Source organism: Spermophilus citellus (assembly GCF_964194105.1).
Source record: "Spermophilus citellus genome assembly, chromosome: 6".
Taxonomy (NCBI): domain Eukaryota; kingdom Metazoa; phylum Chordata; class Mammalia; order Rodentia; family Sciuridae; genus Spermophilus; species Spermophilus citellus.
The window spans coordinates 161,041,885-161,068,192 of record NC_138187.1 but is presented as its reverse complement, the minus strand read 5'-3'; the positions used below and the strand labels follow the sequence as shown (position 1 = coordinate 161,068,192).

The 26,308-nt window shown below is 40.9% G+C and overlaps 1 long non-coding RNA gene across 1 annotated transcript; it reads right to left on the bottom strand.

Annotated features, from left to right (window-relative positions):
- Nucleotides 1–26,171, bottom strand: LOC308651525. The gene is made up of 3 exons (XR_014022575.1): nt 25,936–26,171; nt 23,288–23,379; nt 1–4,257 (listed from the first exon to the last, which is right to left on the bottom strand). It is a non-coding gene; the product is annotated as an uncharacterized lncRNA (long non-coding RNA).
- Nucleotides 26,172–26,308: the final 137 nt, after the last annotated feature.

Genomic DNA, 26,308 nt, shown 5'->3' with positions numbered 1-26,308 from the left:
TTGTGACTGTCTTCATGTGAGCCACAGGCTTTCCCCAGTAGATCATTTTCATCAAGAGATAAGTGTCTAAGTATGAGCGTTATCTCAAGTGACTCTACCCCCCATACACACACAACTTGAAATGTAGAGCAGGAGTACCATGTCATGGAACTTCCCTGAGAAGGCGGGAGGTGAAGGAGACTTTACAAACGGATGGGCAACAGGTGACACTCGACGTGGGCCCATGCCAACATCCCGTGCCCCTGCTCTCCTCTCTCAATCCCAGAACAATGATAGTTTGACATGCTCTGCTCCTCCTCAGTTCCTGAAGCTCAGAAGACCAGGTTACCTCCGTGGAACCAGTGACACCTTCTCCTAGAGATCCATGCTATATGAGGACCAGGAACCTTCTTTTGAGGATCCACAGGTTTCTAGTCTCCATCCTGGGGATCTTGGTCTAATTTCCGGGCTCTCCTGACCACTCAGAGGAAAGCCCTCTGTAGGGCTTCTCTGCTGGGTGTCCCGGGGAGCTCAGTTTCCCGGCATGTGAGTGTGTATCTATCAGCCTTAGCAACTCTGTAGCTCAACAAACAGCAGAGTGACATTGAAAGAAGACAGAAAGCAAGCTACATGCAGGTTCCCCTTTCCTGGAAACTCCCGAGTACGTTCTGTAGAAATTATTCCCACTGAGAGCATACAGCAGAAGAGCAACAGACACTGTGGAAAACCAGGGCACTCCACCAGCTATGGCCCCTGGAGAGGGAAGCTTGTGCTGCCACCCTTCTCCACTTTTATTTTTTTTTTTTTTGAGACAAAACACAAATCCTGAATCTCATGTAGTATCTTTCCATTTCAGAATGTTGGTGATTTGCTAAATTGTTGACTTGAATACTGTGTGAGCCAAACCAAACAGGACTGTAAGGGGAATTCATCCTGTAGAGTCAGAGGTTAGGATTTATGCCGTAGATGGTTCTTGGATTACAGATGGACACTTCTATGTTTTGTGTCTTGGAAGGCCACTGTCATGCTTTCTCCTTGGGCAAGCTCCTTGGAGGCACAGGCATGAACTCTGCTTACTTCTGGGTCATGCAGGCTACCAAGGAGAGCATAGGATTTATATGGGACATTTAAGGCACATTTAGGAAATGAAGACAGACCACCCTTTATCACTAGCAGAGACTAATGGATCACTGGTCTCTGTGAATATAAACAGTGCTTCAGTAAAGGGATCTGCAATGTGGCAATTGAAAAGTAGGAAGGATGAAGCATGAGGGCACTAAAATAAAATTCCCTGAAGTTGATTTTAATGGAGGTAAAATAAATGTACACTTAGGTGCTCTCTGTAAGACCAGAATATTTTAAAAATTTCAACTGTCCAAATTTTTCACCAAAAATAATTAGCTGGTCCATGGATCCCGATTAATGAGGAAGAGAGGAAGTTTTGTCCCAACCTGTTCATCTGAAGTTTTCATAGTGTGACAGCCATCTAAATGCAAAGCCTTGTCTACTAAGGCAGAGTCTGAGAATAAGCTCAAAACAGTAGATTTTATTTTTTTCTCTATTTCTATGCTTCTTTAAGAAAACAATTAAATAATTGTTCTGTATTTTATAAAGCATGCACTATATTATAATACTGAAGAAATAATTGAGATGATTCATATGATTTCAAAATAAGGCAGAAAGGGGGGAAATAAGTTTTAATTACAAATCTACTTAATCCTCGATTGGTCTCTGACAGTCTGTTCACCCTGATATCGTCTGTTAACCCGAGCCCTATTCCTAAGTATGCCCTGCTTTTAGTTTTCCTAGATGGTATCAAGATACATGGGATTAAGTAGACAGCGGTAGGCACACCATGTAACAACTATGAACACCGTATCCCCTCAAGAGTGTACAGAGAGAACGATTTTCTGGGTCCAAATATTAACATCTGGACTCCAAGGCTTCTATTTTATATTATTATTCTGAAAACAATAAAGTGTCTTTCTATTGAGTCAGCAACTGTCTTGTGTGTATCATTCAACCCATGTCATTCTCCCTCCTCCCTCCCTCTCTCTCTTCTTTTTTTTTTTTTGTGTGTGTGTGTGTGGTGCTAGGGATGGAACCCAGGGCCTTTTGCATGCTAGGCAGTGCTCTACTACTGAGCTACATCCCCAGTCTCATATTTTACCCCTCATCTCAAAAGTTTTTGTTCATTAAGTTTCTCAGAGTTCAAAAACATGAACTTCAAAACATACTATTAACACAATACTAAAGAGTATGGGGAGCACTTGTGCAGGATAGGATCACAGTGTGTGCAATACCACAGCCCACACGGCCTGTCACTCGCAGAGAACGGCTGTGAGGTGCTGTTCAGAATAAACGAATGAGACATGATCATCTCTGCCTGGAAATTCCAGGCTCTTGTGTGCCCCAAGAATACTACAGATGGCAGTTTCTCCAGCACTGTCACAGTGCCCTGCTTCCAAAGAGTGTGACACCCAAGGAGGGCACAGCTGTGCCATCATTACAAGTTTAAATTTGACACTGGTGATATCATAGCCATGGAATACAGTCTCTTAAAAATATCACAGCTGAGTTTTCAGATTGCGTAAGTTGTCAATAAGAAGTGAGCTCCATGGGGCCGGCTGGGCTGCTGACATTCAAGGACACGTGATGAAGGGAGTCTGCTTTGTTGGGGCCTCAGCTGCACACACTGTGTGGGACTGTAATACCCATTGCCTCACGTGGCCTCACGACAGCCCCTGAGCTGAGCAGTATTGTCCTTCCCCGCAGATGAGCAACTGAGGTTCTGAAGAGGTTAAGTTGCTTCCCAACACAGCTGTTAAGTGACAGCTCAAGGAGGCTCACCAGGTCCCACTGACTCCAAAGCATGTGCTCTTCCCATTACAACTGGAATGTTTGGAATTCAGATTAAATTTCATCTGGGCCTGAATTAGAGACCTGCTCTGGGCATCTCTCAGAAGCCAAATAAAACAGAGGATAATGAAAACAGCTGATTCGACTCCTAACGAAGCACAGCACACCTTAGTAGCAAGGAGCAGACCCCACTGTTGGACTCAAAGCCGCAGCACCACCAGGAGCTCTGTGCTCATCCGTTCCGCTCACAGATGCTGGGGTTGCTGAGCCTCAGTCACAAGTGTTCTTTCCTGTGTTCCCTCAAATTTAAAGCAAGCAACTGCAATTTCTCTGGAGGATAAGAGGAGGTTGTACATGAACTAATTTCCCACTCAAGTGTTTGGTAGCCAGTCAGATGGCCGCCTTCTGAGGAAGAGTAGCCCACGCGTCTTAGGTGTGCAGAAGGCCGTGAGGTGAGAATGGAGTGAGACCAGGGAGGAGTTGAAGGAAGCCTGTCTCACCTTCTGCTTGGGTCAAGCCCTAGACACAGTATTGAAAAAAGGGAAAAGATTCTGATGTTCCCTCCTTTGGGTACAGCAGACACAAGGGCTGCAGTTTGTGGCCGTGTCCTTGATTTGAAAGATGTCTGCCTGAAGATAATCATGCTGCTTATACTGTGTTCTAGAGTAAGCTGATGATCTGAGTCACTTTAAAGTGAAGCACTGGCAATAGGTCTTCTGTGAATCATTTATTTTAACAATTTTGATAACACCGTACATGCAAAGTACAGTTTGAGAACTTAAGAGATTTCTTCCTCTCATGAAATTTCCCCTTTGAGCATCACTAAGTTTGAAACATAAATCATGGATTTGACTAAGATTGATACTAGACAGAAAGCTGTGCAAAAACGTAGAGGGAGACAGTGAATTATTCTGTGTCACTGGCTTTCCCACTCCACTGAACGCCGGGAGCATCATGTAACTAGATCTAGAAGGCACCACAGACGGTAAGGGTTAAAGGACAAGAACCAAATTCCTGCCCATAGTTGGTAGAACGTGAAGTTCTGTTTTTAAGGCTTCTGAAAAATCACTCTGCTCTTCAGGAGGCAGCACCAAGGGCTGTCACAAGGAGACAAGCCTGTGGACTTGGCAGCCACGTTGTGCAGTGAGAGATGGAGGGTCTGGCTCTGCGCCAAGGAGGCCAAAGCGATCAATATGACATTCTGCAAGCACCAATGGATCCTTTGTCCCAGCGCTCGCACTTCTGGGAGATGTGCCAGAAGATTCACGTGTGCACATGTGTGCACACACAGCAACACGATGATTCAGGAAATTCAGTCATATGGGAAGATCAAAAGCACAGCAGGCAATTCCTGTGACTCTGGCATTGGTCAGCAATCCTTCAATGTCCACATCCAAATATGAAGGCTGCCGAAAGAGTCTGCAGATGGAAGAAAAACAGAAACTTGAAAAAGCGTACCAAGGCAGCTTATTTTTCTCCCCTTGTCCTTCCACCTACCACGAGCTGTCCTGGTGCATTGTCAATCATTCTCTCACACCCTTTGAAGTATGACTCTGTCCCTGAGTCCCACAGAGTGCATGCCAGCCTGGCCTGATCTCACCTCTTTGAGCCTTCTGCCCTCCGGCGCACTCACAAGTGTTTGGACATATACTGGTGACTGGAGGGAATACGATCCCAGACCCAAGTGGAGACGGCTACTAGACCACGCCATGTGTCTGGCACTGAACAAGAATGCATTGCCAACTGAAAATCAACCAGGTGACCTCAGTTTTCTTGGGGGAAATAAAAAGAAAGGCCATGTGTTTAATGAGAGAATAATGAAAAGATAACCCCTCTCCACACAAAGATCATTCAGCTGAAAATCGGGCCATATTTGGGGTCAGAAAAAGATGTTTAGTGGGTAGCCTTAGCGGAAGGGCCTCATCAGGCTGTCCTGCTACTGTGGTCTTTACAGATAAATTTTAAGGACATGTGGAGCCAGGGAGGAAGTGAATATTCAATTAAGAACATTTTTAAAAATACATTTAATATCTGCTTCTCTCATCATGTGTGCGGTTTTTACAGGCTTTGTTGTGAATAGCTTCTCATCACATGTTGAAGAGGGAGATCATCATAATTACAACCTTATGTTACGCAGAACAGAAAGAAATGACTTGGCAAAGGTCGTGTGGCAACGTGGTGTCCTAGACAGCCAGGGGGCTGACGATCTGGACGTGGTTGTGAGCTGTGCACTCCAGCGTGCCTGGCAGGAAGCCGGGCTCAGACGGCCCTGTCACTGCCTGTGCTTCCTCTAGGCACGGGTGCGGGGCATGATCATGGCGTCATCAAGAGGAAGTTGAACGTGAGTGGTAACCACATGAGCAAACTTACTGGAAGACATTTCCAAGTTACTGTTACTAATATGAACATAGGAATGGGACGGGGAAGGATGAACTGCCCTTCAGTCCTGGTTTAGCATTGAACAGATGCAAAACCGACCCCTAGCCAACAACCTATCCTTTGCAAAGGTGTTGAGTCAGGTAAGGGTGGGTGCTCTTTCAGGATATCCTCTAGGGACTTACTTCTCAGGGTTCTCTTGTGGTCCACATGGCTGTGTGGTGAACCCATACTTAGAACCTAGCATACTGCTTAGCAGCAGGAGTTAGATGTTCAAATAATTTTGGAAATGAAATATGAAATCCATAATTTCTGCACAATGAATGAGACATTTTCAGATCTTACCCAAATTTAGAGGTATTTTTCCCACCAGAATTGAGGAATAACAAACCCATCTCCACCCACAATACAGAAGAGAGTTAAGATTGAAAACTCAGATAAAACAAAAAAGCTGTAGAATCAGTATCTTCCAGAATCTCCTTATGAGTGTAGTTGGATAAAAACAAAAGCAAATCAGAAAAAAATCCTGCATTTACTGTATGAACTTTGAAATATTTAAAAGAGAGAAACCAAGTACTTTCTGTAGTATTACAATTCTGAGGCATGGAAGTACACATTTAAACATAAGGTTCAGGACAAGAACTTCACTAGGGTCAGGAAAAGTCTACCAAAGGAAAAACACAACCCAAAGTACATAGGATAGACACATCTACCCTGGCCAGATCTGAACATGTGTCTTCCCCAGTTCCCCATGAAGAAGGATTACATGTTAATGTTCTGTGTGTTTTTATGTTTGTTTCTAATATTTAAAAGAATTTATTGCAAAATATTCCAAGCATATAGAAAGTAGTATAGGATCACTGGTTGTGTTTCAGCACCTTAGGATTTTGTTTTGTGTTAGACTTAATTCTTTGTCAGAAAGAAGACAGAGCAGGAACATGGAAGCCTGCAAAGGAGATTCTCCTCCCCCATAACTGAATTTCCTCCCCTTTCTGCACAGTGTAACCTGAAATGATGTGGGTTTGTTTGATTGTTTGTTTTTGGTACTGGGGACTGAACCCAGGGGTGCTTTACCACTAAGCCACATTCTCCAGCCCTTTTATGTTTTATTTTGAGACAGGTCTCATTAAGTTGCTGAAGCTGGCCTCTAACCCCAAATCACTGGGATTATAGGCAGGCACCACCACATTATTTTCATGTTTTATTATATGTGAAAGTATCCAAATCATTATGTAGTAATTGTTTGTTCATTTTAAAACTCTGCCTAAATGGTTCATTTTTACATTCTTTTTAATTTGTTTTTAGCCTTGTGCAGTTTCCAACAGTTAGCCACATTGGGTTATATGTATCTAGTTTAATCACTGTAAACACTGAAATTATCTTGTATGTGTGTTTGGAGGCAGGTAATACCTTTAAAATTGGTGCACTACTATTATTTTTAGTCTTTGTTGTACATTTTATTTTACTGTTTTATTTTGAATTTCTTTGATTATAGTGAGATTAATTTTCTTTTCTGTGATTTTCCTGATCATGTTCTTTGCCCATTTTTCCTCTGGGTTGTTTGACTTCCTGGAACTAATTTGAAGGAGTTTTTTTTTTTTTTTTGACATATTCTAGATACCAATTCTTTGACAATTATTTGCCTTGCAAATAACTTCTTTTTAGCTCATCTGTGTCTTAATTTCTGGACTGCTGTATGTAAAGGCAAGCCCCAGCTCTATTTCTTGAATCAGCCCTATTCTCCATACACAGGTGAAGAGCAAAAAAGCAGTACAGCACCTTCACTTGGCCTTTCCTATCAACCCTATTCCCGTTTGTGCTGACACACATTGCTTCTGACCCATGGCTCCATTTCCTTTCTTTAGCTTCATATATGATCTTTTGTTTGACATTTGAACTTAAATGCTATATATATATATATTTTTACATTCTGTGCTTCTTAAAAATGTTGTCAAGCACTCAATCTGTGTCATCTCTGCTGTTTCCCTCTGTGTACAGATTTTTGAGATCTTAGGTAGCTCGATTCCCATGCTCTATGACTGTGGTAAACCAGGTCCCGAGGTCTAGCATGGAGCTTCCTATCAAATGCTCAGGGTTCCTCCCTGATTTTCCTTTGGTTGTACATCTGTATCTTAAACCATCACGCTCATATGTTCTATTGCTTCTTTAGCATCTGTTTCCTTACTCTCCATCAGCCTACAAGAGTTTAAGCTTCATAAGAACAAGAACTCTCTTTTTTCACCATGGTATTCTTGATATTTTTTGAATGAATGAATAAATTCAGATAATATGCTTTTTGCATAATATCTGATCATTGGAAATCTAACTCTAGCACAAGTCTTTCCAGTTGAAGTTCAATCCCATCCTTGTACCATAATACACAGTGAGTCAACCTTAGTTAATCATTTTTGTTCTTATTTCATTCTCATAAAACCCTGATAAGTTTACTAAACACATTCTTTGTTGAGCTTCCATGAATAGGCTGATTCTACATCCCCTTTTGATTCAGGTGAGTTTGTGATGCTCCCTGGCCCTGAGGTTAGGCTATGCAGTTTCCACCTTGTTTGTTGGAATACTTGTTCATGGTGTCTGAACCATCATGTAAGAAGTTCAGCTATCCTAAGGCCACCATGCTGTGAGGAAACCCAAGCCATATGCGAAGGTCACATGGTCAATGTAGGAGCTCTAGGTGACAGCCCCAGCTGAGTCCTGCCTTTGATTTATCTTATACCAATTGCCAGATATGTAAGGAGTCTCAAATGATTATGACCCTCAGCTGTCAAGTCATACCCAGCCATTTAAGTGTCTTCAGCTGAGGCCACATATGCAGCAGAGCAGAGACAGGCCATATTGTCTGTGCTTTGCTGAAAGTCAAAATATACTTGGACAAGAGGCATGCCACACTGATGCTGAAGGCCAAAATTCTGCTATTTAGAGTGGAAAAACTGAATCAACCATATCTTTAATTAAGAATTATATCCAAGTTTATTGTGGAAGTATACTTCATCAAGTTGCCCAACATAACAAGACCCTTTGGCCCAATAGCATCTGGGAGCTTATATAATGAAGACCCCAGACCTCATTAAAATGCAAGGACCTATTGTTGATCAACATCAGAATACCTGGTGAAGACTCTTAATATAGAAATGATGAAGAGGCAGTACAAATGAACCAATGTCCACGGCATAGTCATGCTTGTCCCTAAGTCCTCCTCTAACACCAGTGGGACACTATCAGCCCATGCTATAAATACCTCTTAGAGGCATTTTGTCCTATTAGTTGTTCTCTTTGAAACTCTCTTCTCCTTGGGAATCTGTGATTCCTGCCGACTATCTAGCTTCATATTCTGCTCTGTGGGTAGACATGTGTACCTTGATGGCCTATGGATGCCCTAGCATTTCTGAAAATTGAATTTAATTTTAGACAGTAAGCTATATGAGAACTTTGTCTGATTTATTCAACATTGTCTATCCACACTTAATAGATTGCCTAATGCAAGAAGGCAGTCACAGAAGAATAGATGAGTGAATGAATAGATGAGTGGATAAAGTAATTTCAAAACCATCTCCCTCCCAGCAGCACTCCGTGTTTTAGGAATGGAGTCATCATCTCCGTTTCCCCAAGTCAGGACCCTCAGTGACCTCTTAGACCTTCTTCTATGAGCCCCAACACACTCGGTCGTTCATTGGTCTGTCTGTTCTGCTTTTGGACTGTCTATCCCTTTTCTCCATTGCCATGGCCATTGCCCTAGTTTATCACCACCTGCTTTGTCTTGCACATAGCTATCAGAGGGTCGACACGAGCTGTCTACATCACATCCCACCCAGCACTGCCAGCGACCTGCAGGACCTAAGATGAGTACCTTAATCACACTGGCCTTGCTGCGGGTTGTGGTGCTTCAGTGCATAGTCCTAGGTAAATGGTTTAGAACAGAGGCTTGGTGACAGTGACTGCTGATATCACTCAGTGCTTCTATTTTCAGAGCCCACTATTCTTCAGTGAATCCACTTTGCCCATAGGTAAATAGAAGCAAGTCCAGTTGCCAGGCATGCAAGGCCTTTCCCATCTGATGGCTCACTGGTCCCACGTCATTTCCCACTCTTCTCCTTCTGAATTCTAGTGATGCTGAATCGCTTTGCATTCTCTGTACCTGCCATGCTTCTTCGTATAGTCGCATACACTGTTGTCATCTCTTTTCAAACTCCTCTTACCGTTTAGATCTCAGCTGTATCACTGTGTTCTCTGCCGAACCTTTCCTGACACCTCTAGATGAGGCCAGGTGCTTCCTTGAAAGTGTCCCTTAACTTTGTGCCTATGCCACTTACAGTAGCTGCTTCAAGTGCTGTCATATTCCTGTATTATTAATTGTTAAGGTAGCATTTCTCTATATTAATGAAATTGTATACTCATTTTAGAAGTAGTAGTTATTCTTGTCTGGCATATAGTATGTTTTGTTTAATAATTATTTGTTGAATAAATAAGTCATGCTGTCATTAAATGGTTAGAATGACCTATATTATTGATAGGTGAATAATATTTTGAACAAAGGAAGACTTTGCCATCACTATTCATGACTCTGCTGACAGTCTGTCTAGTGATTTAAGTATGTACATAAAACTTTTCTTTTGAATAGTCTCTATGTTTTGTTATATAGTTTACCTTCATATATTGTATCTATAATAGGAATACAGGTAGGATTCAAATTTCTGACAGATCACTTTCCTTATTTCTGAAGAATTTCTTCTAACATTTTTTTTGCAAAGCAGATCTGCCGACTGCAAATTTCCCCAATTTTTGTCTGAGAAAATTTTTATTTCCTTTTACTTTTGAAGGATAATCTCATACCATTTTTAAAAACTAGATTAATAGGAGGAATGTCAAGAAAGTAGAGGAAGGCAATCGGGGAAGGAGGAGGGAGATAAGGGGACATACTGGGGATTGAAATGGAGCCATTTATGAGTATGAAAAAATGAACCCCATAACTATGTAAAACTGCAATGTACCAATAAAACATAAACTAAAAAAAGAATTCTAAAATGGTTTTTTCCCCCCAACCATTAAATACACTTCACTTTTCTCTTAGTTATGGTTTCTGGGAAGTCCAGTGTAATTCTTACTTTTGCTCTTCTTTAGGTAGAATTTTTCCCCTCTGGTTTCTTTCAAGATTTCTTCTGTATCTTTGATTTTCTCCAGTTTGAATATTATATGCGCTGGTCTACATTTTGGTTTTGATCTTTCTTGATATTCTCTGCACTTTCTGGATTTTTGGTTTGGTGTCTGTCATTAATTAATGAGCATATTCTTGAGCTGAGAGTTTCCCGAGTACTTTTCAAGCTTTTCCCCCTTAGGTGAGTGAGAAATCCTCAATCACGATTGCCTCAAATATTTCTTCTGTCCCTTCTTCTACTCTCTTTCTACGATTCCATTATGTACTTGCTGTACATGTTGTAGTAGGCCCATGGTTTTTGGATATTCTGTTGTCTTTTTCATTCCTTTTTCTCTATGTATTTTAGAAGTTCTACTGACATTTCTTCAAATTCACAGATTATTTCTTCAGTTGTGCTCATTTTTTTTTGAAGTGCCAATCATAGGAATCCTCCACTCTTGCTAGTGTTTTTGATTTCTAGTATCTCCTTTTGATTCTTAATATCCACACCTACACCTAAATCACCTATCTGTCCTTGCATGTTATCCACTGAAAAAGCATTAAAGATCTTTCTCCGTTACAGATTCTTGCATATTAGTCATAGTTGTTTTAAATTTTCAGTCTAATAAGTTCAACATCCCTGATGAGAGTCTGGTTTTGATGCTTGCTCTGTCTCTTCAAACTGTGTTTTCTGACCTTTAGTATACTTTACAACTTTTTGTTGAGATCAAAACATAATATAATGAATAATGAAACATAGGTAAATAGGTATCTTGTGAAATTTTTATGTTCCTCAGACTTGGAGTTAGGCTGTGCTTCATGTTTGATGTATCTGTAGGTATTAGGGGTCAAAATTTCCTTTGGTATCCTCGTATCTGTTCTCTCTGTTGTCTTTTTGTTTCCCTAGAGGTATCTTCTTAGATGGAGTCTGAGACCTGTGATTCTGTGGGTTGTATTCCCTAGTTGTCCTCTGCAGACTGTACTGATGCCATGGTAAGGTGTGGGGAGAAAGGAACTTTCCTATGGTCCTGTTGTTATGTCTGGGGGGTTTAATGAGCATGTTCTTGAGCTGTAAGTTTCCCAAGTACTTTTCAAGCTTTTCCGCCTTAGGTGAGTGAGAAATGCTAGAGGGGACTGGAGTCGGATATTTCCCTTCTCCCAGGTCAGTTAGGTTTTGGTAAAAACCCCAGCTGTTTAGACTCAGGTAAATGATTTCTCTGAGAACAGGCCCTGTTGATGCTCTGGGTGAATTTAAATGGCAACTTTTATCCTTTCCTGCTGGAAACAGAAGAGTTTTACCAGATTTTTCCCCTACCCTGCTAGGGCTCTTGGAGGTAAACTTACTAAAGCATAGGTGCTCCCCCAAGACTGGGCCCCTCTGGGGTTTTTAACTCCCAAACTTGTCCACAGAGATCCTCAGCAATCTGTCAGTCATAGTGTAAAACTTCCTGTGTTGGTACCGGTTCTTGTAGAAGCTTTGATTCCTGCACTTTGCCTCTGCTAACTTGTGATTCTCTATCATCCCTGCCTCTCCAATTTTGGGCAGTGGTTTTCCACATGACCCCAATTTTCTGATGGATACAAGAAGAATTGCTGATTTTCACTTTGTTCATCTTTTTTTCCTTGTTTTCAGGATAAGATTGACATTGTTCAAGTTCCCTACATGCTGAGCTAGAAACCAGAAATCTAGTTTGTGATATCAAAAATTATAAACCATGCTCATGTAGTTGCTAATAGTTTGTTCTCTAAGATAATAGTGACCATTTATTTGTCCAACTATGCCTAAATGACATGGTTGCGGAGAGATGGGTAAATAATATCCCAGTGTCATCTATAATCTGTGTTGAGTGTTGGTACCACTGTGTCAGATAAGTATTGACTTTTAGCAGCATTGCTTATATTCATCGTGATGTGAGAACAGAAATTCTGAAATCAGTAGCTGCTTAAAAGTCTAAAAGAATTCTTATTCTGGTAAGCTAAATTCCACAGGATGAATTTTTTTCCTGGTAAATGATGGGGCAGCTCAGGAATGGCTGGCTTTTGTGAGAGAGGAAAAGTGTGGAAGAAAGTGATCCCAAGAAAGCTGGAGTCCTTCCTTAAAAAAAATATTTTTGATAAATACATCTTTCATGAGGCAACTACAACACAGACCAAGGCATACAGTTCTCTGGAGAGCAACTACAATTTTTCAATATATGTTTTTTCTTTTTTACCACAAATCCTGATGTTTGAATAGAATAGAGTGCTTTCTATTGGGTTGTCTTTGCTAATGCTCCAACAAGGACATCACCAATATACAAACTCCATACAAATTCTAGAAAGCAGGGTTGCAGTGAGGCACTGGGAAATCCCTGAGGTGCCAGAGTCTGAAATGAAGTGTGGTTTTTCTCATACTGTTATCAGAAAACAACAATAGCTGTGGATCATTTTAATGAACTCAGATAAGGAAGAAGTTTCGATTGGATGTGTCTTCGTGGATGTTATGAACTCTGGTGTTGACTGTCAGTCAATGCATGAAAGTGTAACTGGTTTGAGACCACTTGAACCTCAATCTTTTCTTTTTCTGTATTTTTTACCTTCTCCACATTCAAGATTTCTAGTCCTTCTCTCATTACCTCAGAAATACAAGAGGTATAGAAATACAGGATAGGGAAATTAGCAAAAATAGACCAAAGTTCTGCCTAGTGTTTCCTAAAAGCCCAAATTTAGGAGAATTCATTGGTTATGGAGTTTGCTGAGGAGGTAGAAAGAACATTTGACAATTTGGCACAATGGAAATGATTTCCATTATATTGCTGTCCCCTTGAGCTAGGGGAATGGAAAGAGAAGTCAGAGATCTGTGAACTCTTAGAACGGAAGAGACCTACATCCAGCTTCTCAGGGGCTACAAGAATGTTCTGGAACCTGCAAGAGGAAATGGCTGAGCAGTCCTCAGCAGGCAGCCTCAGCAAGAAAGGATTCTATGCTACGCACATGACAAGAGCAGGAGGAACCTGTTGGTACTGAAAAGGCCTTGTGCACATCGGACTTTTCAAAGGTCAGGAATGTGGCACAAAGAGCCAAGTCAAGATGCCCATCCCCCACCCTCACCCTATGGAAGAGCTGAGAACTGTGGTGTGACCCAGGATGGAGAAGTTCAGAACAACTGAAGCCTATGGTTTTCATCTTGTGAGCCAGAGGTCTTAAAATTAAATTGATTTGGTGGTGGCTGTGGGGATTACAACATTTCTTTTATAGGAAATTGATATATATTTTCACTTTTATTGGATCCTTATGCTCTTCTTTAAAACCAAAGATAAAACAAACCTATCATTCAAATTATTTGAGAGAATGTTTATCTAAGTCTCTTTTAACAGAAATTGTCATCTTCAGGAAATTAATAGACATAGAACATGGAAATCTTCAGCATCTTATACTTTTTTGCTGCAAAACCTACTGTAGATTAGACCCCCATCTAATGAACTGAGTATAAAACTGCAGAAACCCAAGGGAACAAGGAAAATCATGACAAATAAGGAGCTCAGAGGCATACTATGACCCCTAAGACACCTAAGTCCTTCTGTTGGACCTTTTTGACTCCTAGGAATTCAGAATGTTTCCAACGAGGATTTCAGTTTGCCATAGACTTCAACTATACCATGCAGCTGTGACCCTTCACTTAGTAGGTCCACATGCTAATATGAATCAAATAGCAAGGCAGAGCGTCCATCATGGGTGCCTTTGAGAGTAATTTTATAGCATAGCCAAGACAACAGCTTTCATTCTGTCCACAGGACGATAGAGATTGCTTGTGAATTTTTTCAGTTTCATTTTATTTATTTTTAACTGACAAGAAAGAATATATATTTATGGTGTGCAACATGTTATATATATGTGAGTATATGTGTATATATACACACACATACACATACACACACACAGTGGAATGACTAAATCAAACTAAGTTAAATTATGTGAATTACTTCACATACTTTTTTTTTAGTGGTGTGAACTTAAAATCTATTCTCAGCAATTTTCAAATCTACATTATATTTTTCTTATAGTCACCATGGTGATAGCTACCATGAACTTAATTCACTGAAATCTTGTGTCCTTCAACCAACAAATTCCAGATCTTTCCACTGCCCTAGTCTCCAGTAGTAACCTTCCACTAGGTATATACGTATGTTTTTATCCACCCATCAATGATAGACACTTAGTTTAATTCCATGTCATAGCTATTGTGAATAATGCTATAAATAGCAAAAGAATGCAGATAACTCTTTGACATACTGATCTCACATACTTGGAATATATACCTGGGAGGGAGTTACATGATAGTTATACTTTTAACTTTTTCAAGAGCCTCTATACTATTTTCCCTAATATGCGCACTGCCCCCAATCTATATAAGTGTTCTAATTTCTCCAGTTTCACTGGGCTGACATCAAGGCCAAGGAAGGACATTTCCAATCAAGGGTGGTGAGATTAGGTCAATGCAGTTTTTTGAATGAAATATAAATGAATTGTTAATATGAAAATTTGGAGGCCCTTATTTCACACCCAGAAGAAACAAACACGGCGCACCTGCTTCTGTAATCCTTACATAAGTGAAGGAAGAGCTGTGACTTAGACTTTTTTGTGGTTTCTTTGGCCTCTGTCTGCCCCCAAAGAAAACACACACACACACACACACACACACACACACACACACACACACAGCTGTTAAAGTACTTGCTTTCTGCTCCAGAGAAGGTTAAGTATGGAATAGAATCCTTGGGTGCCCTCAGACATTGCCTAATAACTAAAAAGTGGCAAACACAGCAGGTCTCTGGGTTCCCAGCAAGGAGGCAATAGTTCATTAAGAAAGCATCTCGCGGGCTGGGGCTGTGGCTCAGTGGTAGAGCACTCACCTAGCACCTGTGAGGCCCTGGGTTCAATCCTCAGCACCACCTAAAAATAAATAAAGGTATTGTGCCCAACTACAATATATTATTCTGTAAAAGAAAGAAAGCATCTTGCACCTGCAGTGATGGCTGTTCTGTGCTCATCTGTGTGTCAGAGGTTGTCCTTGCATGACTGTGTGAGTGTGATGCCGTGCACGATGCTATCCCAAATCCCAGTTTTCCAAGGCTTGGTCCCATCAAGACCAAGAGTGTCTCCAGCTGAGAGGTGGAGAGCAGAGATTAGGTCAGTGGCTTTAAAAAAAAATGAAACAAACTAAAGATTTGGGGATTACAAATCATGCAAAATTTAAATCCCTCCAAAGGGTCATACAACTGCAGTACAGTATGGCATTTGGCTGAGGTAAGAGAAGTCAATGAATTTTAACCATTGCTAACTCTTAGAGTTATTTATTCTCTCCTTTGCAAATTATTAAATTATTATTAGTAGTAGTATTAAATTCTGTAAATTCTGTTTTTATACATCTGCTCCTTTGTGTTCCTTAGCTTTTGTGATGGTTTGGATGTGAGGTGTCCCCAAAGCTCTTGTGCGAGACAATGCAAGAAGTTTCAGAGGAAAAACTATTGGGTTATGACAGCTTGACCCAAACTGTGAACTAATCCCAACGGGATTAACTGGGTGGTAACTGGAGGCCTGTAGGTGTGATTGGGGAGTGGGGTGGGGGGCGTGCCTTTGGAGTGTGTATTTTGTATCTGGTTAGAGGGGTCTCTGCTTCCTGATCCTTACGGGAGCTGCTGCCCTGGACCATACTCTTCTCCATGATGTTCAGTCCCACCTGGAGCCCCGAGGAATGGAGCCAGCTGTCTATGGACTCAGATCTCTGAAATCATGAGCCCCTAAATAAACTCTTCCTTCTCGACAGTTGTTCTGGGCAGGTCTTTCAGTCACAGCAGTGAAAACAGCTGACTAAGACAGCTTTGGTTTCCAGCTACTCCTAGGGAGTCGACTGTCATTTTTCCTAGTTCATTGGTAAGGCATTTAAAACCATATAGAAGGCATTAGATTTGTCTGGGAACAGCTTTGGTTACATTCGAAGGTGGGATAGTGTGCGTGTTTGTTTGCACAATATAGGTGTATTTGGTACTGTTTATTATTACTACTTTGTGAAGTATTTATCATTATATTTTTCACTCTTATCTTTTTTGGCAAACATAAAACATTATGAAGTTGAAATATTTTTGTTTTCTGTTCTGTTTTCTGTCCTGTCCTGTTATTTTCCCCCTTTCCTTCTATAAAGGCAAGCACTATCATGAATTTGGTGTTAACCTGGCAATTCTGTATTTTTAAACTTTTACAAGTCCACAAACCCAGGAACAATATTCAGTATTGCCTTGTGTTTTTAAATCACCATACAAATGTTACCATACTGATATATACTTGTGCACATTTTATTCAATGCTATTTTTAAAAACTATGCTAATAGTCCTACAGATCAATCAGTGTAGAGATGTACAAATATTGACGTAGAGCAATCATTTACTTTTAGCTGCTGTACAGTATTCTATCTTATGACTAAAACAGTTATTTAAATTGTGTACTTATTAATAGTTCTGCTGCCCTGTTTTTCTGTCTTTAGTTATGATTTTGGTTTAAATATGTCATGCATTGGTATTACAATGCTGGATTTTTTCCTTTAAATCTTTTCTGACTAACTATGGATAATGAGCTTGATCTGTGTGTACTACTGTGGGTGCTGATATGCTTAGCTTAATGTTTTATATTAACTACGTACCCTCACATTTTCTTATTTTCTTCTTTCTATTGATTTTATTGTATTTTCTTAACTTTTTATTTTCCCCTGGTGGATTTGAAATTATATGTTCTATTTATATTCTTTTGGTGGTTAACCTCAAATTTGTAACATACAACTTAATTTAACTAAATTTAAGAAAGTCTAAAATTAACCATTTTCTTTATCTTCCTCACAAAGGCCTTAGAATTATTTCACTCCATGCTTTTATTTTCCATGTTATTTTGCCTAGATTTTGGTCAAATTTGATTTTTAAAAAAGCCATTTTAGCAATTGTTTTTATAATTCCTTATAAAAAATTACAAACATCACAAATGAATAAGCTACCTTGAAGAAAAGTCATTGAATACACAAATGGAAATTTTTTTATGTTCAAGAATGATAATAAATCAATCTTAAAGAGAGTAAATATATTCAAAATATTAAAAAATAAAAGAAATAATAGAAGACATTAGGGAAAAACAGGAGAGTATGAACAAGTCAATTAATGTTGATAGTCAATAAAATAAAATGATTACATAAATGGGTGGAACAGCAGACCAGATCTTGCTAAAGAAATAGAAAATAAATTGGAAAATAGATTTGAGGAAGTCATTCAAAATACAACAAAGAGATGTTAGAAGATATGAAGGATGATGCACTCACCAATTCCAATACATTTATAAATGGAGAATTTTATCATGCTTTTATTTCATCATTTGAGATTAACATGTAATTTTTCCCATTCATTCCAAAGTGGTGAATCACATTGGCTGATTTTTGAATATTTAATCAACCTTGCATTCCTAAAATAAACTCAACTAGAGTGTTAAGTATTAGGCTTTGTATAATTTTATTAGATTTGCTAGTATTTTGTCTAGAAGTTTCATGTTTCTATTTGTAAAAATTAGCCTGCAATTTTTGTGTGATTTCATTTTTTTGTAATGTCTCCTTTTGATACTGTTGTAAAGATTATATTGGTCTCATAAAATAAGTTGAGAAGCATTTCCTCTTTCTTTATTCTTCCTCAGAGTTTTTATAATGTTACTATTATTTTTTAAATCATTGGAATTATTGACCCTTACTGCCATCTGAGCTTGAGGGTCTTTTGTGGGGAAAATTACACATTCAATTTCTTGAAAAGATATAAAAATTACTTATATGTTTTAATTATTTGTGTCAATTTTGATAATTTTTATGTGCACATTTCTTCTGAATTTTCAAATTTATTAGAATAAAATCATTGACGATCCTCTCTAAGGATTTATTTGAGGACTGGGGCAATGAGAGAGCACTTGCCTTTGAGGAGCAAGGCCCTGGGTTCTCCCCGCCTGCCAGAAGGGGAAGGAGGGAGGGAGGGAGGGAGCAAGCAAGGAGGAAAGAGTTATGGATAATCTACAGGTTGATATCAATGTTCCCTTGTTGCCCAATATCAGTAATTTATTCTTCTCTTATTCTTTCTCAGACTCTCTAAGAATTTATTGCTTCTCTTGGTCTATTTGAAGTACCTACTTTTAGCTTCACAAATGTTCTCCATTATACCTTTTTCCCCTACAATATTAATTTTCAACTCTTCCCCCTTTATTGTTTTCTTTCTTCCATTTTCTTAGTGTTCAATCTGCAGAATTTTGAGATTTTTTGAAATGGATATTTGGATCACAGTTTTTTAGTCCTTTTCTCCTACTATATCTCAAGACTATAAAATCCTCATTAAGTACTCACTTAACTGCATTCTGTAAGTTGAATATATGGGATTTTCACTGTCATGTAGTTCACAATGTTTCTAATTTACATCTTAATTTCTTCGTTGACCAATGGTTAATGGAACTGAACAGCTTAATTTCCAAGCATTCGTTTTTTTAATTGATGCTTAGCTTAATTCCATTTGAATTTTAGCTTAATGACTTAATTGACTAGTGTCAATACTTTAGAAACTTGTTTATGACTCTGCCTATGGTCATTAACATTGTGGGTAAGTTCACCTATGAGTTTGGAAGAACGTACAATCTGCCACTATTGACTTCAGTGTTCTGCGTTTGTCAGGTGGGTCAAATGTTTTCCAGGTATCCATCTTTTTTTTTTTTAATATTTTTTTTTAGTTGTCAATGGACCTTTATTTTATTTATTTGTATGTGGTGCTGAGAATCGAACCCAGTGCCTCATACATGCTAGGCAAGTGCTCTACCACTGAGCCACAACCCCAGCCCCGAGATATCCATCTTTTTAACAAATTTCTGTTTTTCTTTTCTTGCCTGATATGGAGATAGGCATATTAAATATCCTTGATGATTGTATATTTTTCCTCTTGGTTTATCCAATTTCTGAGGTTTATCTTTGGAAGCCTCATTGATAGATACAAAGTTAAAATATATCTCCCTATAACATTGATTTTATTGTCCTTACTAATTATCCTTCTTCATCTCTAACATGCTTCTTATTTTTAAGCCTATGTTATGGGATGCTAATGTCTTTTTGCTACTGCTTGCATGAAGTGTTCTTTTCATTTATTTGCTCTCCACTTCTCTTTGACTCTCCTAGCAGCCTATAGTGGCACAGCATTTAAGGCCTTTGTATTGGTATAGTCAGACTACTTGTTTTTAATAAAATTATTACTATATAGTCCTGTGTGGCGTAAGCACAGGGATGTCTTTTGAGATGTGCAACATTAGGTGATTCATCATCGTGCAAACATCCAGGCACGTACTTACACAAATCTAGATGGCAGGGGTAGATCACTTGATGTGGGCTCGTGATGCCATCAAGATGAGCTGTGTGAGGCAGTGTGTTGAGCACAGCATACCATCTTACAGTAAGCTTTTTTATTGTTTATAAGTAGGCATATACTCAAAGAAACAATGAAAAACGCGCAACATGTTAGACATGAAAACCAGTATGGTAGTAACAATTAGTAAGTATATGTAGTGTACATAATCATGTTGTACTTTTATAAAGTGGGCAGTGAGTTCATTTGCAGTGAGTTCATTTACAGTGAGTTTGTGTGTGCTGGGGGAGGCAGTTCCTGTGCTGTCCTGCAGAGTGGGCAGTGGATTCCTACAATACAAAGGCACATGCCACACAAGAGAGGTATATAGTGACTTAGAGCATAGAAGTAGTAGGTTTGTGATCTACAGAATATTTAAAATAATATATTATTTCATTTTTTAAAAAAATCAAGTTTCTCAACTCTACTATTTAAATCCTTGTTTGAGGTGATAAATAGCAAGATGAAAATAGTAGGAAAAGATAATGGAGGTAATGAGTGTACAAAGGGTCTTGAAGGCAACCTAGCCTTTTACACTTAGTGACATACGCACTATCTCAGTGCCTCCCTTTGAGGCAGACAAGAAAAAAAGTCTCCAAAATTTTGTTACCATTATTTATTGTGTGGCAACACTTGATAAAACGACAGATGGAAGTATATTTAACAGAAGAAAAACAGGAAAAAAGGAGGGTAAAAATATGTACTTAACCTAACAGGTGTAATTAGAAAAGCAACTACAACCAGCCTGGCTACTTACTCATGAGCTAGCATTTTAGGACAAGTGGAGAACAGGGAGAGAAAGGGAGGAGTCTGCTTAGAAAATTAGAGATTTGTGGCAGGATTTGGGGGGGGGGAAGCAGGTAGAGAAGTAGTCTGTGCTGGGCTCCAGATTTATGGGAGCAATAAGCCAAGGAAGGTTATCCAGAGTGGCTCACCCACTGGATACGCCATAAATAAGCAGTAAAGTCAGCCCAAGACCGCACAGGGTTCAACCAGCCAAACCTACTCAGGCCTAAAGCATTTTATAATTGTCTTGTAAGATCCTACCTTACTTCTGCCGAGCCTATAAACAGAGATCCAGGGTCCAAAACTTGGGAATCTTGAGGTTTATTTTTGGAAGCCTCATTAATAGATACATACAAAGTTAAAATATATCTCCCTATAACATTGATTTTACTGTCCTTACTAAATATCCTTCTTCATCTCTAACATGTCAGCCTGGGATCTCTACTCAGATGTCTTCTATAGGGCCAGGAATCTAGAGAGCATGCAGATTCTTTAATTCTCAGAGTAAGACACAAAAATCCCACCAGGAATAAACTCTCTTCCTGCAAGGGATCTCTACTCAGATGTCTTCTATAGGGCCAGGAATCTAGAGAGCATGCAGATTCTTTAATTCTCAGAGTAAGACACAAATATCCCACCAGGAATAAACTCTCTTCCTGCAAGGGATTGAGGGATCAGAAATTGTTTCCCTGTGGCTTTATGTGCTGCTGCTTGCCTAGAACCATTCCCAGTTTTAAGCCTCTCAGTTACCTGCATATGCCCATCCTTAAAGGATTTTCCTAAAATCCTTTCCAGAACTATTAAGAATTGAGCCACATATTCTTCTAGTCCAAAAGAACCTATAACCTGGACCACCTGAGTATGAGGGAAAGAACAGAGGAAGGGAACTAACAGCTGTTGAGTACTGACTAGGATGAAGCACTTCCCTTTATTTTCCTTCTTAATCCTCCCAACAGCCATTTGTGGCACATTTGAATTAACCTGGTGAGTAAGGCTTGGTTTCCTCTGGGCAGAGAAGGTATGGTACCTACACTCAGACTTCTTCTGAAGGCATTTGGCAACATCCTTTTACCACTAATTGATGTGTGCTTATATAACATAAGCATACCTAATGTCATACTTCTATACTCCCGTGTAGTATGGTTGATTCACCTGCTCCAGTATTACTTAATCTTCAGTTCCAATTTCATAAGCACTTGTTGATCATTTTGTTGCAGGGGCAGTGTGATAGCTAGACAAAAATAGATAGACCCCAGTGATTAGCTGGATAAGCTGGAGGTGGTGTTAAGAGGGAGGAATTTGGGATAATTCCCTGGTTTTCTACTAAGAATGAGGAGGAGAGTGGGGAGAAGATGGTTTGTCAGTTTGGGGGGTTAAGTTTAAGTTGGTTTAATAAATGTGAATATCCAGCAAGAAGGTAGCTGTCTTAATTTTAAAGGATTGCTATATGCTAAACACTGGGTTAAATGGACTGCATGCACTTTCATTTGATTTGCATAAATATATGTTGTTGGTTTCATGATTAGTCTTATTTGAATGCATAAATTGAGAGTGGTAACTTTTCCATTTTGTCCAAGGCAACAGAGTAAATAGGTAATCAACCCTTGGACTTAAAATTTAGACATGTTGACAACAAGCATTAGTTAACCCATGAAAATGTATGAGATCTTCTAAAAAGACAACTTATTTATTGTGATGGACAGTAAGGATGACAGAACTCTGGAGAAGATCAGTAGTTAAAAGGGGAAAATCTACTCTAGGCAGGCCAAAGGGCAGTGGTTCAAGAAATAAGGGCATAAGGTACAGAAGGAGAATTTTGAAAAGAGAGTGCTTGACACTGTCCATTACAGCAGAGGTATTTAGTGGAATAATGCCTAAGGAATACTTACTACATTGCCAATATACAGCCACTGGGGCCTTTAGCTAAAGCTGTCACAATGGTGTTTGCAAAGCCAGTGTCCAGTGGTTAGAGGAGCAGATAGGAGCAGTGAAACTGCATTAGGTTCCAATTGAATTAACTGGGCTTACCATACTGTGATAGAACTACCACTCACTCCTTGGAAATGTGATTATTCCTGTTTGCTTTCAGTATTGAAAAAAAAATTCAAAATAATGTGATATGGCTATTGGATGGAGTTGGGCATGGGTGGAAAACATTTGGCCATGCATATAGGAAGAATGTTTCTAAAATGTCACTTATGATTACAAGAGCCAGAATTGGAAGGGCAAAGGAGCAGTCGGGCCTAAAGTCTCCTCTTCAAAAACATTTAAAAAATGGGCACCTGCAGAATCCATCTTGCGTTTCACTCTTTCCTGTTTCATTGTTAATGAATATTTACTAGATTCTTAACCATGAGCAAGAGAGGGTTTCCACCCCACAGCATGTTTGTATTGGGGAGAAACCGTCTTTTTTGTGTGTCATGTAACCTGTGGCCTGTCATATGTGATTACCTGTCAGCTTATTAACATGTCAGGGAGTGCAGCTCCTGGCTTCTAGTTAGAAGAGAAGCAGAGGGTGGGGGCATTCTGTTAGCCAGATGAGGCAGCCTTCTGCCAGCTTCTAGTGCCAGGGAAGCCCTGGACAGTAATCAGTACCAAACCTCTGGGTAGGACCACCCAAGGCACAAGGCTGTGAATCGAACCTCCTTCCTACCTTTGTCTGGTTTCATGGCAACTTCTTCCTAGTCCCAGCTTCACTCCCACTTACCTGGAGAGGAATTCCCAAATGGGAATCATTCTAAAGGGGGGACGGGACCAGAAGGAATGGTTGGAAAGCCACTCTCAGAAGCTGGAAGGGTCCTGAGGAAGAGGGTTCTGGTTAGTTACATCATCCAGGGCTTCAAACTTTAATAAATATTGATTGATGGGTGGAAGTCAAAGCTAAATCTGAAGGAAGGCCTACACATGTTCAAAGATTTTAAGCTAGAAATGTTTTCCTTCCAACTATTCCTAAGAGGAAGTTACATAGGGAAAGCAAAGGAGTGATTAAGGAACTACAGGGCCAGCAGCAGGCCACTTTTCTCTAGGGCCTTCTAAGTTCCCAGACCAGGCCTGCTGCCTGCTTGGGAGATGAGCCTGTGCTGTCAGACAGTTTCTCCTCTCCGGACATCTTTCTGCCATATGTTCCTTCTCGAATTCTGGAGGCACTTGGCTCTCTTGGGTAACTGCAACCTGAGCCTGGAGAACTTTGGTCCACCCCTCTAAGGAGCACTGACTAAAGCCTGGAAGTAGAAAGGATAGGCGCAGTGACCTTTGGGCTTTGGAAGGAATCTCCCCAGCCTGCAGCTGGGAGTGCTGGGAAGAGTGACAGCCCAGCACCATTCTGTAAATGCATTTGATGCACCTTTGGTTCCTTACTGGGTAAATGTACTGTTTTGAATTTCCCTGTAGAATTGTCCTGATAGTTTTAAATTACAATCCAGAATCTCAACAAGTTTCAAATGTTGTGTATAAACATAATTAGTGCAGATCCAATACATTTTTAATTGTTCATAGGAAAAAGAAAAGAAAGCACACACTCAAAGACCTCACCCCCAAAACACAGGTGGGGGGGACAATTTTGAGGGTGCTGCTTGCCTTGAGAATTTGCTTCCTAGCGGATGTGTCCAATGCAGCCCACCGGGCTGCCGGACTCCCAGTGCTGGGTGATTGGGGACAGGAGGACACTGCAGCTTAGACCCTATAGCTGAGAAGTATGGGGGTAGTCCGCAAGGAGAAGCCTCTTGAGTGGTGAAGGGTCCCTTGAATCTTTTGAGTTCCTGCAACCTTCCTGGCATGCCCAGAAAACACCCAGTGTTGGGAGGGGACCCTGTCGCCTGCCTTTCCTTCCTGAGTGGCTGCAAACCTGTCCCCTTTCCCTGAGCACGCTAAGACTCTGCCCTTGAATTCCAACTCAGAGCGCTGGGAGTACATTCTGTGCCCCCATAGTCTTCAAAAGCCACACCCTTTGCTAGAGCGAGGGTTCCTGGCCTCTGGCTTCTTGAGCTGAGGCTGGAGCTACATTGCCAGGGCTGGAGAAGCCTTGCGCAGTTGGTTTGCACTTGAACTTTCAGCCCGAGAGACATTTTGGGTAAATGTTGCGCATAGAAAATCATATATAAACATATTTAGTCGACAAATGTTTAGCAAGTATGTCCAGATGTTTTTGTTGAAACCGTTAGCATCCTAGCTGGTATTGGTACGATTGGTTGGTATTAACAGTAGGCGATTTTCAAAACGCGCCTGATCCCTTTGGAAGAAAGTGGCCAAAATAAGTGGAGACGTCTGACCATGCTTGTAAGTGCTCATCTAGGACCCGTTTTTCCTTGGTCTCTAGCCATGCGCCTGCACACTGGGACAAAGTTAACTCCCTTCAAAGGGCGAGGTGCCCCCAACTGACGGAAGTCGCTGGGTCTTAGGTAGAAACAGCCTGTTTCGGGATGCCAGAAGTCCCGACCCCTTACCCAGACCTTTGTCTGAAAGGGCAGTTGGGCCAGTACCGGGTCGCAGAGAAATGCAACTGTGTAAAGGGTGTGGAGAATATGAGAGGAGGGAGAAGCGAGAATCTGCTTCACCGGTCTCGGAAAGGCGGATAAGCCGTGGGACGTGGGGACAAACCGCCACGGCGTGGTAGGGGAGGGAGAAGGGCCCCTCTGCCTTTCCCCGGAGGACACAGGGCAGGGCGCGGGGGTGGAAATGCCTTCGCTAGGTTCACTCGCTGCCACCCCAGTGGATGGCAGAAGCTCGCGCGGCAAAGGGCTTCTCTCGGAGGCGGCGGAGCTGGCAGTCTCGGCAGAAGGCAACCCGGACACGCACGCGCGCCCCGGCTCTGCGCCGGCCCATCCCCACGCGCGTCCTACTGGCGGTGCCCGGACGCCAACAGATGTTTATCGCCTAGAGCGGGTTCTGCCGAGACTGAGCGACCTGCGCGGCGCACTGCGCGGCGCTGGCGGGGCTCTGGGCTCCCGGTCGGGGGTACAGGCGGCCCCCAGGGAGAGGGAGGGAGTGGAAGGAGGAGGGGGAGAGGGTGGACTAATGATGAAAAAGTCTCCTCCATCCTGGCTCCTTAATTAAATGCATGGAAAGAACCGAGGCGAGCACATCTGGTTTCAATCTGCAGCCCTTTGATGGCATCAAATGTTCTTTTCCCAGATCAGGGCTGGAAGTTCTGGGCTAACTATGCCGTTTGGAGCCCAGAAACCATTTACACACACTCGGACTCTTCTTTCTCTTAAATCGACCCTCTCGGCTATAGGAGAGGGGAAAAAATCTAGCAATCAAGGGAGTAAGGAGTGTGTGTGTGTGTGTGTGTGTGTGTGTGTGTGTGTAGTTAAAGAACATGAAACGCTATAAATAAGCATGCAATATTTCACTTACTAGTCATATAGTAACTCATTTCTAATGAGACTATTAAAGCTGTTACCAAATTCAGGTCATGAAAAAAAAAAAAAACCTGCTCAGCACCTCTCTGTCCTCTCTCAGGGCTCAGCAGACGACGACAGAGCTTTGTGCGTGGCCGCGGAGGTGCCTTCGTGGTGGGGGTGCCTTCGTCCCGCTCTCTAACCCCGACCGCACCCTGGCCGGACGCAGAGCAGCGCTGTAGCCTAACGGTACAGCTCCGAATTTGGGCAGTGGGACCCTCTGGGCTTAGCGTCGTCCCAAGAGGGAGCGATCTCGGCATACCAAAAAGTTTTCAAAAATGGCAGGATTGAGGGGACGGTTGACATACTTCTAGAGTCCTTTCCTTCAA